The sequence below is a fragment of the Solanum stenotomum genome, chromosome 7, assembly GCF_019186545.1.
Source record: "Solanum stenotomum isolate F172 chromosome 7, ASM1918654v1, whole genome shotgun sequence".
Lineage (NCBI taxonomy): Eukaryota > Viridiplantae > Streptophyta > Magnoliopsida > Solanales > Solanaceae > Solanum > Solanum stenotomum.
In genome coordinates, this window is record NC_064288.1 from 32846662 (window position 1) to 32858818 (window position 12157).

The 12157-nt window shown below is 31.5% G+C and overlaps 1 protein-coding gene across 1 annotated transcript in view; it reads right to left on the reverse strand.

Moving 5' to 3' along the window:
* Window positions 1-12157, reverse strand: part of LOC125870224 (uncharacterized) — a 1100495-nt gene that overhangs the window by 366598 nt on the left and 721740 nt on the right. The window lies entirely within an intron of this gene.

Genomic DNA, 12157 nt, shown 5'->3' on the forward strand with positions numbered 1-12157 from the left:
GAACCCTAGTGGTGTAGATTCATTAGGTTCACGAATTACACTTTCTAAGTCAGTTTATAAAGATATACATGCATCAGTTTTAAAATGTTTCATTAACAGTACTTATTGTTGCATTTTCGGTTAGCATGTTAGAATCTTGGGTTACCCAGTTTATTTCACTTGTGTTTTATTGTACACTTTCTGGTTTGGAGTAGGCTTAATACCGAGTTGGACTAGGGTCAATCACCCTCATAGTCCCTGAACTACGTGCCCTAGTAGGTTAAGTCCCCTCTGTGGGTATCATATTTAGTGATCAGCCCAGTCATGCATGTGTACCCCGGGCAAGGTATATTGGGTCCTCTCGATGGGGTGTATACATCAGACTCCACGTTTAGCTCACAGGGTTTTATGTCGGTTATTAGTAGCTCCCACAGTCAGATTCTAGTGCATTGACCAGGTTATCAGTTACATTTCAGTATTCAGTTTCAGCATGCTATGTACTTGGTCATTGCATTCAGTTTAGTTCATTTTCAGTATAACTCAACATGTTTATCATGTTCATCTTATATCATTGCTCAGTATGTGTTGTTCAGTTATGTATATTGTTCAGCTTTATCCTATCATGCATGCTCAATACCTTTTAAGTACTGATGCATACTCTGCGCTATATCTTCTCGTGATGTAGGTTCAGGTCCTCAGCATTCAGATCGCGTGTAGAGCAGTTTTCGGTCCGTATTCAGCAATATCAGTGGTCAGTCCTCATTCTTCGAGGACGATAGACATGTTTACTTTTATTTTTAGTCTTTCAGTTTCAATTTTGCTAGAGTTAGCTGGGGGCATGTCCCAACATCTCTAGTCAGTTAAAGGCTTATTTCAGACATAGTTAGATTCAGTTTTAGATTTGAGTTAGATCTTTCAGTTGTTAATTGAACTCTTAGTATAGTTTATATATTCAAACTTAGACTGAGTATTCCCCATCATTTCAGTTTATCTCATGTTTTAACCTTCCGCACATTATTTCTCATTTCAATTTATCTTAGTATGCTATGATATTCCAGCTTAGGGTTAGCTTGGGGTCACTCGTGATCCTAAGTCATGTGTTTACGCCAAGAAGGTAGCCTCAGGGCGTGACATGCCCAAACCGAAAACATTTTGTTGAGGAGAAAACTGAAATTTTAAAGTTACAAGTTATCTCCAATTATAGAAATGTGACCTTCTTTTGGGGATAGACTAAAAATATATATATTACTCCCCTTGTTTTATTTTATATGACTCGCTTTTTTTTTGTAGTCCGTTCAAAAATGAATGACATGTTTCTCTATTTAGTAATAATTTAACTTTATCATGTTGAATTCATCCTTAATGAAATTATTTATAGTCATACTAATATCTATGACTTTGTTTTAAACTACAATTTTTAAAAGTCTTTCTTTCATAAACTCTATACCATGTCAAAGCACTCCACATAATCAAAACATCAATTTTGAAATAAAAAATATTATTATACAATTCTAGTATTTAACTTTATTTGTTAAATCCCAGGGTGAAGCAAAGAGTACTTGTCTTGTCTAAATCAACCTATTATCCCCAAAAAAGCATAAAAATAGAATATTGTAGACCATAGTAGTGACAGTTGACACAAATACTTCGGAAAAAAACTACCTAAAAGTTATGATAATTAAAACATTAAAATATTTAAAATATATCTGATAAAATTACAAAAAATATCATATAACTCGAAACATTGAAAGTAAAAACTTCTCTGAATCAAAGAAGTAAACTTTTTTATATAAATAAAAAAATTCCACCGAAAATTTGATATTTGCATTTAAAATTTAATTGAATATGAATTTGAGTCGAGATATAAAGGTAGAGAAATAAATCCTCCTTTTACTGAAAAACAAAGTAAAGATTGTGTTTCGTTAATATTGACAATTGTCTTTAATTTTTTCTATTTATTTTAGCGAAAGTGTAAATCATGTGATAAAGCTAATTTTTTGTATTGATATCTCGTTCGTTTTAATTCATGTGTTTTAATTTAATTCAAGATAAAAATTTACAAAGTACTTTCTTTTTATTTTATGATTTAAAATTAATGTTATAATTATAATGTATCATAATATATTTTTTAACATTATGATTTTAAATATGCCACATAAAATGTTGGAATTCAAAAAGTATAACCAAATTAAGAAAAAAGTCTTATTTTTTGGGGAAAAAAAGACAAATAAATAATGTCTCTGTTCGAAATTATCTCAATTTATTTATCATTTTAGAAGTTCAAGACAATTTTTTTCTCTCATTATACCTTAGTACTTCTAAATATTCTTGAGCACTACAAAAACCTCAATTATGTATAGATGACGTATTTTTAGGTAAGAAAAATGCTGCAAAATTTTATTTATTTTTTTTAAAAAATAAATTTTATTATTTTGTGGGTAATGATACTCTAATATTGAATTTTGAACTAATACTAATAGTTTATTATTAAGGTGTAAAGTTTTCTCCATGTAGAATGTTATGTGACAAGATTTTTTTTAAGTAAAAGAGAGAGTGAATACACACTACTGAAGTGTGTCTTTTTAAATTAATGAAATTCACACTCTTAATAGTTTAGGTATAAAAACACGATACAATTTAGGTTATTTTTAATATTTTACTCTAAAAAGAACATGACAGATAATTTGAACCTCGAAAAGTATATTGAAAAGAGGAGAGTACATAGCATTCACACAAAGATGTTGATGACATTTTCAGTTGCTTACTTTACTAATTATAGTGCACTTTTACCAGTATAACAGAAAGACAACCAACTACTTAATCCCATACCAAAATCTTCATATAAACACATTCATTATCAAACACTACCATTTATTTAATTTTTTCCCCCAATTTTTATATTTGTGTTTTAAATTTTCACCATGTTTACTAAAACAATTACCAAAATCTATGTATTTCTTGTATTTCTGCATTTATTAACAGTACAATTGAGGAGCTGTAATATTTTTTAAGGAAGTTGGATTTTTGATGAATCTTATCCAATTTATAATTCTTTACAGTGTCCATTTATAGACCAAAGGCCTTAATTGCATAAAAAATGGAAGAAAAGATATTTTTCATCTCAAATTGTGACCTCCCCAGGTAACATAAATGAGTTATTTTTTTCATATAAAATTTCATGTTTATAGAGTCGAAGCTAGAATTTTGAGTTGACGGGTCTTATTTCTAAGTCAAAGTAACTCACTGGATTCTTGGTAAATTATACTTATCTTAATTTAAGTAGGTGTTGTTCATGTTTAATTGTGAAAATAGAATGGAAAAAAGTAGTTTTTTTTTTTGTTTCAAAGTGAAAGATAATATTTGAATATTTGAGTTATGTTTGACCAAAAACATAAAGGGAGCTAGAGTTGTTTTTTAATTTTCGTGAGTAATTTGGAGTGAAAACATCTTTTTTTTTGGAATATTTGAAAATTCATAATAAAAAAAATAGTAAAACCAAGAATTTTTAGATTATGACACATAAATAGAATTTTAGTAGTAATTACCTTGCAAATTATGAAGATCTTAATTATGAAACATAAATAGAATAAATATTTAATAAAGAAAAAATATATATTAAGACATAAATAAGAATAAAATAATCAAAATTCCTTTTTAATTAATATTATCATAAGAAACATGTAAATAAAAAACACGATAAGTATTTTGAGACGGAAAGAGCCAGGAAAAGGGAAGTATTACCCAACTGTTAATCTACATATTTCCACCTAATATTTTATTCATGATTTTAGAATGGATTACTGTTGAGTTTGCTTTTTGTTATTGCAGTCATTTAAAAAAAATAATAAGTTACCTAGTTTTAGGATGAATTTGAATTTTAAATATTTGTTAGGTTGTTTAATTGTTGAGATATTTTAGATTGTTTTAAATTTCAAATTATGCAGATTATATTTTTATGTTGCTATTTAAGGCTCCGCAGTGCTTAATAAAATTATTGAAAGCCATTCAATCTATTGAGAGACATTTTCAATCATTTTGTGTTGCCCCATCCTTTTTAAAAACCACCAACAGTGGTATCAAGAGCTTCATTGATCTTAAGGGATCTGTGAAATCTTCCAAAGACCTACCATACATTTGTAACCCGTAAGGGCTACCCATTTTAACCCATCAGGGCTACCTTTTCAACATGTGCTTTTTTCAATGCATAAGCTTTTCTAAACTATTTTTAATCAAAATAATGGCAAGCAACAGTCTCTCTTTCAATGCCCCAGAAAATTTCATTGGTGAAAATTATCAGATTTGGTCAGTGAAAATGAAGTCATATCTTGAAACCTATGATCAGTGGAAAGTTGTAATGAAAGATATACCCTTACAACCTCTCCCTGCAAATCCTACCCTTGCTCAAATTAAGTCTCATTCGGATGAAAAAATCAAAAAATTCAAAGCCAAAACTATAATTCAAAATTTAGTTGCGAATTTTATTTTTTCTAAAATCATTGCTTGGGAGACGACAAAAGAAGCTTGGGGAAAAAAGAATATTAAGGAAGTGACCGAGTAAGGCAAATGCAAATTTTGAATTTGAAAAGAAATTTTGAATCTCTTAGGATGCAATAGGATGAAACTATTGTTAAGTATTCTGACAAGATTTTTTTTAGTGTTAATAAAATCAAGTTGTTGGCCAGGATTTCAAAGATGACACAATAGTAGAAAAAATATTTGTGACAATTCCAGAGAGATTTGAATCTAAAATTTCATCTTTGGAAGAGTCTAAAGATCTCTCTACTATTTCTGTTGAAGGACTAATTAGTGTTCTTCAAGCACAAGAGCAAAGAAGAGCCTTCATGCAAGATAATGTTACCGAGGGTGCTTTTTATGCACAAAACAGAAAAGAAAAAGATGATCATCCTCTTGGAAAATACTTCAAAAGAAAAGCGCACTTGAATTTTTTTTGTTGGTGGAGACATGATGCGATATGTGGAAATTGCAAACCGGTCATGTTACAAAAGTGTGCAAGCTTATGAACAATCTTCAAGTACAAGTTGTAGAAGCAAAAATCGAGGAGGAACAACTTTTTAAAATTATAGTATCTAAAGCAAAGGAGGAGTGTTGAGTTTGCTTTTAGTTACTACGGTCATTATTTAAATATAATAAGTTACCTAGTTTTCGGATGAATTTGAATTTTAAATATTTGTTAGTTTGTTTTAATTGTTGAAATATTTTAGGTTATTTTAAATTTCAAATTACGCAGATTATATGTTTATGTTGGCTATTTAAAGCACCTCAATGCTTAATAAAATTATTGAAAGCTATTGAAAGTCATTCAATCTATTGAGAATCATTTTCAATCATTGTTGCCCATCTTTATTTAAAAACACCAACAATTATGCTTTGTCACATAAACACAAGTTGATGCCCCCTCCCTTATAATTTTCTATGATTACTTATAAAGAAAAAAGTTGCTAATTTTCAAGGAGTTTTTAAAAGTTGATTAAGATTATATGTCACTAGAAAATATAGAAATATTTTATTTTTTGTGTTGTAAAATATTGGACTAAGATGGGCTTAAGTATCACGGTCAATAATGATTCGTATAGTTGAAATAATAGTTGTTATTTATACATAAAAAGAAGAATTTTAACTATTCATTACCAAAATTTTAGTCAATTTTTCAAAATTACTAAAATTATCCAAAACTTCTTCTGCCTTTCTAGTTCGCCAATAATGGCTTCTAATCTTCTTTTTCTTTCTTCCTAGTTCACCTTTAATGACTTATTTTCCTTATTTCTTCCTCCTCCTTAGGGATGGCAATGAGGCGGGCTGTATGCAGGCGAGGTGGGTTTAAGACTATGCAAGTGGAGCGGATGGGATGTGGGGCAGGTTGAAGTGGATTTTTTGAATTAATGTGGTGCGGAGCGGATTCCGGGTATATGTGATTTTATGTGGGTTTAAATTTAATTTTAACTTTTTACATGTTATAAGAGTGATCGAGCATTATTTATTAAAATAATTTCATTAAAGCTACTAAAATATTCAAGATAGTAAAAGAAAATGGTTCAATAAAAAATAATACTATTTCTTACATGTTTCCCAGTTGACCTCTAAAAAATAGAATTTTAAGTCACTATCCTGTTAAATTAATACTACTTGATCAAAAAATAAATTTATTTTTATGAATTTAATATTTAGAATAAAATTTAACTAGAAAAAAAAAAGATATTAGGAAAATAATTAGAAGGGGTCTATGCGGGACTGGTTGAAAATGGAAAAAAGTTGTTATGCGGGATGGGGTTGGGCGGGTTGAAAATGAAAAAAGTTATTATGCGGGGCGGATTAAAAAAATTGTGGGTTAAGCTCAACTCACCCCGCCCCCGCCCCACTCATTGCTATCAGTAATCCTCTTTATTCTTTTACTTACGCATCGTCTTTCATTCTTCTTCTTCTTCTTCCTCTTCCTCTTCCTCTTCCTCTTCGTCTTTATTTTCCTCTTCCTATTCCTCTTCCTCTTCCTCTTTGTCTTCCTCTTCCTCTTCGTCTTCCTCTTCCTCTTTTTCCTCTTCTTCGTCTTCTTCGTCTTCTTCCTCTTCCTCTTCCTCTTCCTCTTCCTATTCTTCTTCTTCGAAAAACAGTTGTTATGCTAGACGGGGTGGGGCGAGTTAAAAATTTAAAAAGTTGTTATGCTGGGCGAATTAAAAAATTTGCGGGTTCATCTCAACCCACCCCGCCCCGCCCATTGCTATCCCTACTCCTTCTCATTCTTTTTCTTCCGCATCGTCTTTAATTCTTCATTGTTGTTGTTCTTCTTCTACATCTTCTTTTTCCGCTTCTTCTTCTTCCACTTCTTCTTCCTCCTCCTCTTCTTCATCCTCTTCTTCTTATTCTTCCTCTTCCTCTTCCTCTTCCTCTTCCTCTTCCTCTTCCTCCTCCTCGTCCTCCTCTTCCTCCTCCTCCTCCTCCTCCTCCTCCTCCTCCTCCTCCTCCTCCTCATCCTCTTCTTCTTCTTCTTCTTCTTCTTCTTCTTCTTCTTCTTCTTCTTCTTCTTCTTCTTCTTCTATTTAAAATTTGATGTACCGCAGAGGTGAATCATTTCAAGTGAATTATATATCGAAAGACTCAAAATATCGAGAGAATTTCATATCTAAATTTTGATAGTATTTAAAGGTGATTTTGAGCTGATCGATATTGAATAATCAATGTATATTTCATGTATATTCAATGCATACTTCATGTATAGTTAAGCTATATTTAGTTTTTTGAGTATATCGTCATCTATAGATACGCTATATTAAATAGCCAATACTCATTATATATTTTATATGACTTTTAACAAACTATATTACATATATAGTCAAGGCATACTTTCAATTATTTTTTAATTATATGACTATATTTATTGTATACTAATTACTAATTTATTATATATAATTGAAATTATTCCTAAAATATATTTAAAAGACCAAAATAAAACATTACTAGTAAATTAAGTACCATTTTAGTCATTTTCTCAAAAAGACTCACATAAACACAACGGAATTAACTCATATCCTACTCATACTCTTCAGTTACTTAGTGCCAAAAATATTTTAAGAAGCAAAAGCCGCCATTAGAGTATTAAGCTCACAATCGTTTCCTTCTTTGTTAAGCTACTTTGCTTTATCAATATCATTGTAGATTCCTACCTGTTGCTGAATTTGATGGATTCTTGTAAAATAATTTACTCACCGACATTACTTGTTTATCTGTTGAACGTTGCTGTGTTTTTGAAAAAAATTATAAAACTAAACACATTTGAGATGTGGATGAAGTTTTGATGTTTTTTTCCGGTGAATTGGTCAACGGGAGGACCTTTTTTTAGTTTTCATTCTGTTTGGAGTTAACAAACGGGGATGTAAGACAATATTTTTATTTTTTTCAGTTTGTTTTTGTATCCTCAATTCTGTTTTGATGAAACTAGGGTTAGGGAGTTTGGCCATGAAAATTGAGAGAAATTGAAAAAAAAGAGTACTTTTTTCACTCCAAATCACTCGCAAAATCTCAAAATAAAACTCCAATTTTTTTAGTTGTTATTTCTTCCCTTTCCTTTTTCTTGAGGAGATGCGTATTAGAATGCCAAAATTTGATACATATGATATGTTGCCTGTGACTAGTTGTCATAATGGATAAGGGTGATGTAGAGATGATGGAAGCTGAAAAGAATGTCCTTGCTAGTTATGTCCTTGTATCAATGAGTTTCTTTTAGAAAAATCTTGAGGAAGTCATGAGACTCTAGAGGGGCTTGATAGAAGCCCATGAGTGAGTTAAGTGTTGTGTTTCAAAGGAATGCGCTCATGTACATATGAATCGTGTGTTCAAGCTAAAAATGAGTTGTACTCTTTTCCTGAAGACTTGTTTCAACTAAGATCTTTATGAGGAAGTATGATTCGAGCTTGGGTAGTATTTTCACCCTAAAAGATAGTATAAATTACGAGATCATGAACAATAGTAGTGAAAGTGCCCAGAGTTATAGGAAAATATGCAGACGTATAAAGATCTATGCATGGGATATAGTGATGAGGCATATTATGTTATTATAGTCAGGCACCCAGTAAGTTATTGATGAGGAGTTTTCCCTTATGGGTAGACTAAGAAATGATGAGTTGTGAAGATCTCACGATAGGAGGTAGAGGAAGAGTTGCTAGTCATGATGAGATAGAGTATATTTTAACAAAAATAGAGTTGATGTCGATGTGTTATCGTGTTAGAGGAGACAAAATGCATGTGTTGAATAAGAGAACAGAGTATTCATGAAGTGGTAGATCTAATCTTGGATTATGATTTGTTTGAGAGGGCCATGATTTTCAGGAGGTTATAGACCTGATTGAGTAATGAGGTATAATAGGTGGGCAAATAGTACTTGAGATGTAAAAAGGGGATGTAGACTAGTTAGAGATGGTTGAATAGGTCCATAGATTTGCTTTCAAGTGTCAGCTTTAGACCTAAGGGGGAGTGACGGTGTGATAATTCCATCTAAGGTTATAAATGGGGAGGAAAAGGATGATGAGGTTTTACATCAAGTATTTGAGAGTAATATAGTAACGAGTTCCAAAGAGTATGGGAGATATCTTTTTAGAGGTCCTTTTAGTAATGGAGTGAGGTTAGAAAGAGGATGTTGATGTTATTATCGTGATAGTGATGGTGTGATAATTCCATCTAAGGTTATAAATGGGGAGGAAAATGAGGATGAGGTTTTACTATGAGAAATAGTTAAATGAGAGCCCTTAGTTGGTTCCGAAGGAGTTGGTTAGTAGGAGTACATGGAGTTGTCAGAGTACTAAGCTTGAATGTGGTGTTATTAAACATTAGGTAGTTCTTGATATGAGCCCAATGCGGTGGTAAAGAGTAATAGTCTTTGGATGAGATTCCCTATGGAGAGGTATAGAACCCGAACTTAAGGATTTGGGTTAAGCTTGAATATAGTAAGATCATACCATTATACTGAGACCTTAGTAAGAGTAACCCCATTGCATACCCAGTCCAACCGTCATTCGAGGATGAATGATCCCAAGGGGGAGATAATGTAACACCCCACAATTTTTTTGAGCTAAGACTCGAACCATCCTTCATTGTGAGTAGGATTTTACTGAGGAATTTAAAATTTCTTAAGTGTTAAAGGTAACTAGATGAAGGACCTTGACATCCAACAAGAACTAAAGAGAGTTCATTCAAGGCATTCCTAAGTTCTTCTAAGATTTGTGTCAACTTCAAACGACCATAATTCTCAGTAGAGGATGAGTTATGTGGCCCATAAGACATCAAATGAAAGGTCTTTGAATTATCTTTCCAACACCACCGAGTTTGCTAAGTTTCTACTTCGGATGAGTGAGATATGCCCTTTTGAAGTTAGGCTGTCCAAATAAGGAAAGTTACTAGAAAATATGAGGGGTATTTTGCTCTTTTCCTTACCCAATAATATTTAATGCATTTTTAGTAAACTTCTAGGGGTCTAATCTGATTAGGTTCAGTTTTATAATCCTAATATACGCCTAGGGTTTTAGTTGAGTTCAAGAAAAGAAATAAGAGAAAAGAGGAGAAAAGAGAAAGGATCATGACGTTCGTCGAGATTCTTGAGAGTTGTTGTGGATTTTCGCAATGGGTTTGATCCCTAAGAGGTATGTAAGGGTCCATAGTGTTGGTTTGTTCACCCACACACCAAACATGATTTTCATATTCAAATTTGTCCATAAAGATTGAAAGATTTACGTTCTAGTTAACTATTTTTTAAGTTCATTTTATATCTTGTTTTGTTGGGGTTTGAAATTAGTGATTTGAGTGTTGTTTTGAGTAGATTAGAGTGTATTGTTGTTAAGTAATGAAATCCAAGTGATTGGGGAAGAAACCATTCGATTCTAGGCGAGTTAGGGTGAGAAAATGAGCAAAAAAGAGTCATCGGGTTTTTATGGGTTGGGCCTGGTGCCCCACGCCAGACAGAGCGCCCCAACTACTCCTCTATAGGTAAGCGTAGCAACGGGATTAGAACCGGGACTACTGGATTGGGAAGGACCGAACTGGAACAGAACTGGGCACCACGGGCCGGAACCGTATCGGAATTGGAACGGACCGAAACCGGTAATTCCAGAAAAAATATGTTTAACCGTCCCAGACCGATAACGGACCAGACCGGAAACCGGGTCCCAACGGCTATATTTAAAAAAATAAAAATTATTAAAATTAAAAAACTAGGAACATTAATCAAATAATATGAAAACTTATATAATTTTAAAGTTAAAAATTTTTACTTTTAAACTTTTAAATATAAACTTTCATACTTTAAAAGTATAAAAGTTTAAATTTCACACTTTAAAAGTTTGAAAATTTAAATTCAAACTTTAAAACTATAAAATTTTAAATTTCACCCTTTAAAAGTTTGAAAATTTAAATTCAAACTTTAAAACTATAAAACTATAAAAGTTTAAATTTCACCCTTTAAAAGTTTGAAAATTTAAATTCAAACTTTAAAACTGTAAAACTATAAAAGTTTAAATTTCACACTTTAAAAGTTTGAAAAATTAAATTAAAACTATAAAAGTTTAAATTTCACCCTTTAAAAGTTTGAAAATTTAAATTTAAACTTTAAAACTATAAAAGTTTAAATTTCACACTTTAAAAGTTTGAAAATTTAAATTCAAACTTTAAAACTATAAAAGTTTAAACTTCACACTTTAAAAGTTTGAAAATTTAAATTCAAACTTTAAAACTATACCCGCAGGTTATAAGAAGGCCCTGGATGCGTGAGGCAAAACGTTGTATCATCACATAGCTCATAAGTGATGATTGTCGGTTAGAGAAACTCCCACAGAGATATTTTGTTTTCTTATATACACAAAAGTTATTTTGTATTTTCATATAAAAACAGTGGTTATATTGTATCCTTGCACACAAACTGAGTTACTATTGTATTTTTCAATGCATTGAGTTGCCTTCTACTGTTAAAAGCTTTCCATATATTGCCTATGTATTGTTGCTTTTTATTGAGTTGAGTATCAAGAGTTGAGTATACAGAGTTGAGTAACCAGAGTTGAGTTTACAGAGTTGAGTATCCAGAGTTGAGTACCTAGAGTCGACTATCTGATAATTGACTTGAGCCTTATTTCATTGAGTTGAATATCTTATTGTTGAGTTGAGCCTTATTTCACTAAGTGGAATATCTTATGTTTGAGTTGAGTATCTTATTATTGAGTTGAGTTTAGTTGAGTGAGTTGAGAAGAGGTAAGTATATTCCTTTTGATCAAGTTCAAGTTTATGTTATGCTTTAGAGTTCCCCTTACATGCTCATACATTCAATGTACTAAGCCATTAGGACTGCATTGTTTCATGATGCAGATACATGTATTCCGGATCATCAACATGTGCTTCATTGATAGAACATGTAGTTCGAGTTAGCTTTGGTGAGCCTCTTGTCTTCAAGAGGGTTCCACTTGTACTTGTCCTGACTTCCATCTTTCTCAGTTATAGGCTTCATAGATAGACAATAGAGTTTCAGAAGTCTGTTCATTTATTTTTTTAAATATTTTTTTAAAAGGCATAAGTTGCCTATTTTATGGCGAGTTGAATATATTATTTTTATTCAGAGTTATTCATTTGAGTTAAAAATTTGTAATTGAGTTCGATGAATTTTATCTAGTTTTTTAGCTTTGTATTCTTG